Raw genomic sequence first — 4,243 nt, forward strand, 5'->3', positions numbered from 1 at the left:
GCTTACTTTGAATTGCCCAAAGTGTGCAGGAAGAGAGATCAAAACCAAGTGCACGAGTAGGTCATCACCAAGCTCTAATTTAAGTGCCTTGAGTTTTGATGCGAGATTAGACATCTCCATAATGTACTCCCTTATGTTCCATTTTTCTTTATATTTCATGGAGATGAGTTTAGCCAAAAGGCTACTCGTCTCCGCCTTTTCATTCTTGGCAAAGAATTGTTCTATTTCTTCAAGGAACTTCCTTGCACTTTCACCCTCAGATATAGAGCCCCGAAACGCATCTGAAATAGAGTGTTTCATGATCATCAAACACATTCAGTTAGAGCGTTCCCATTTCTCAATTTTAGCCTCATCGAGGTTTTCCGCAGTGGAAATGGGTTTCTCCACACGAAGTGCCAGATCCAAATCCATACAGCCGAGAATGATTTCTACGGCTTCCTTCCAGACCTTAAAGTTTGTCCCATTCAGCAGTGGGATGTTACTAATTTGAGCAGAAAAATTTGCAGCATTGGTAAAAGACATTGAATCCATATAACATAGAATTAATGACATGTTTAAATATAAACAAACAAGTCATGTAATATATTTAAAAAAAACAAGACATGTTCACATAATAGACCCATCACAAGATACCTAACACAACATCAATATCTAGTCTTTGGACAGAGAAATTAATTTGTAAGTGGTACTCTCAGTGTAACGATCAAATATTAACAATCAGTTATGTCAAACAATAGCCTTTCTTTGGACCGACTATTATTCACATGAAAATAAACTTTATAATTGTTACATATTTATCATCACATATATGTTATTATTTTGCCAAATTGTGTCTTCCTTTGGGCCGAACACAATTCGCATAAATAATATCATACTCATATGTGTAATTCAATTAATTTCTACAATAGATGTTACTTTGGCAACATATTGCATCAATTAATCCAAAAATAATTACCAGACAAAAAATTAAAACAATATGGGTCCATTACTAAAAAATTAATGATCTTTAATCCAAATGTTCACAAAAAACAAAATCAATTAAAGAACAAAATTTGTGCCTAATGCACATATCTCAATTGCATTCACCTTAGTGCAGAAATTATGCATTAAGAGTGCAGAAATCATTAAAGAATTTCTAACAGAGACTCCTTGATGACATTTAACTCAGCATTAAGAGTGGAAATTGTTTTTGAAACTCCATCCAATCGTTGCCTCTTTTTCTCACCATTAGCATTAAAACCAGTACCTCTAGGTAACCGTTGAGGCACATTCTTCTCCCTTAATCCATGGTTAGCTATTAATAGATCATTGGAAATACTCTCAAGCAGTGTTGTTGAAACCGGACCGGACCGGACGGTCTGACCGGTCTGACCGGACTTGAAAACGGCTCTGGTTTGCCGTCTTAACCGAATGAGAGTTGGACCGCTTTGAACCGGAAAAAATCCGGTCCGACCATGTTAAACCCGGTTAAACCGGATTAACCCGGGAAGTAAACCGGACGGCTCACTTAAAAATAAAAAAAAATGGGACAATGTTCTAATATTTTGTTTTACTACGGTCCAAAAAAAAAGATAAAGAGGTATTATTTCATATAATTATACATAATTATTAATTATATAAAGTTTTACATTTATATATAACTATATATTTATAAATAAAAATTATTAATTATGTACGAAATCACCCGGTCAGACCGGACGATTTAACCGTTTAAACCGGTTAAACCTAATACGGGACCTCTGTCGGTTTGACGTCCGGCTCGGGTTTCACAACACTGCTCTCAAGCACATTGAATCTATTGCCTTAGTTATCCCAATTATATATATATAAATAATAGACAGCAATCATATTCAATAATCCAGTTTGCAATCCTATTAAAAAAGTGAATACTGAAACGCAACCTGAATCCATGTTGCAAAATATATATATACAAAAGACAGCAATGATATTCAATAAATAACGTGTTATGCAGCAATCATATTCCATAAATTCCCAAATTAAAACCTAAATTCTCAATCTTTATAACATAACAGCGGAAGCATAATTCAATAATCCTACATTAAAATTAGGTTCATACAAGATTGAGGAAAACACCCTTAATGAATAATCATAAAATTCAGAACCTACGCTCTGATACCACCTGTTGGATATTCCTTATAATTGGTGAAATACCAATCCTAGGATCTTGAATTTAATGATTCTCACACATATTTATGAATCAAATGGTGCAGTGTCATACCTGAATCCATGTTCCTGGATGTGCTCCTCTTATCTACGTTTTTGGAAAGAGATGTGGTGTGATGGTCTTCCTCAACCAAATCTCTGATTCCTCTTGGGACTTGCGTTTTCACTCTGATGGGGAGAGAAGAAAACTGAATATCATTTGGTGTATTGGGGACCATAACCTTCCTGATGTGATAATCTATAGGGTTCTCATTATCCCATATGGGTTAAGCTGGTGGGTATCCACCCATGAGGCCCATATCCGTTATAACCTTTTAGAAATCTAAAGGTGCCACTAATTAGATCACTTATAATGTAACCCTAATATCATTGTATCAAATATGTGATGCTCACCTTAATTAGAAAATTATAATTTCTAACATTATCATCAATTCATCACTCAATAGCTTACCTAATCAAAAACTATTAATCATCAAAATAGCTTTTGTAAAAGCATTTTAAGTCTTCTGGATAGTAGGGTCCAGAAGTGATTTTTTTACCATAAAAATTAATTTTTTTGGTTTACTCGTGACAACTACAAACTTCGGATTTAATACTGAGATTTCTTTCTCCCTTTTTTGCCGATAAGCATTTTATAATATCACTATAAAACTTCATATTAAGATTTACAATTTACCCTAACTTAAAAATAGAGAGTATTTTCCATCAACATAAGAATTAAATATATATTACTTATATTTAGGAGTTAATAATAATCAATATATCAATCGTTAATAATGTGCTAACAATATAAAAACATTTATTTTATCAATATAAACATATTAAATTATTACAAGTCAATAGTTTGATTCATGAGAATAATATTTGTTGGGAGGGACAATCACGTATCTCAAAATAAATTAATTCATTACCTAACAGGTAAAGAGATATTATTGATAATAAAAAAAAAAACTTATTTGACAAAGGAGAAGGGAAGAAATGATGACATTAATTTCCTTCTTGCTATCTTGAAGAATAAAACAAAGGTGATTTCCTTGCCATAATGGCAGACAGGCACTAAAGGGCTTTTCACTGTCACAAGGAATAAATTATGAAATTTGATAATATAAATTTTTTTAATATTATTAGTACATTATTCATTAACATTTATTATATAATAATGTATAAACAATTATCATTCATTGTGTAAAAAAATTACACTAATAATATATAAATATTAAACTCTGAAAAATATGGATTATACTCCTTAACGTAAAAAAGATTTAGAGGAATGTTAATTAGCTATTGTGCATTAAAAAAATTATAAGTTTGAATTTTTATTGAAAGTTGAAACATATTTTAATGGAATGGATAAGTTGATCATTGGTGTTATCTTTGATTGGATGAAATACAGGAGAAATAAATTAAATGAAAATAATATATTATTGTTTGGAAATTCTTTATAAGCAAATTGAATTTAGTATATTGTATTATTATCTGAAATTTGTTTGGTTAATGATGTAGAGTTGAATTTTTTCTCCAAATCTCTAAATCTCATCCTCTTCAAAACTCTTAAACATATATATTCGAAATCAAACATAAGAAACACACTGTATGTTCCAATTAGTTACAAAATGAGTTCAATTTTGATATTCTTAGTGTAATATTTCCTTTTTTATACTATCAATAAATCATACCCTAAAACATGATAGTTTTCGTTGTGAAGTTGGAAAAATATAGACAAAAAAAGAAAGAGGGAAAATTACACCTTTGGGAACATGGTGCCCTTGGTATCAACTAGTAGATGCACAAGACCATGGGAGAGTAATCATGTTTGACATATGTCACAATTTAAGTTCCTATAATCAGAATAATATATATGAAAAAACTAGTTCCCTTTTCCCAAGCTTAGTTCATGCCATGAATAATTGCAAGAATTTTTCCATGAAAATTGTTTGAAATACCAATATCTCCAGAAAAAATAACACTTAGTTAAGAAGGCGGTTGGAAGTCATAAGGAAGTTTAATAGTGAGAATAAAGACTTAAGGAATAGAGTGCAAGATGTTATGAGTTTGAATC

Source organism: Lupinus angustifolius, chromosome LG03, assembly GCF_001865875.1.
Source record: "Lupinus angustifolius cultivar Tanjil chromosome LG03, LupAngTanjil_v1.0, whole genome shotgun sequence".
NCBI classification, from domain to species: Eukaryota; Viridiplantae; Streptophyta; class Magnoliopsida; order Fabales; family Fabaceae; genus Lupinus; species Lupinus angustifolius.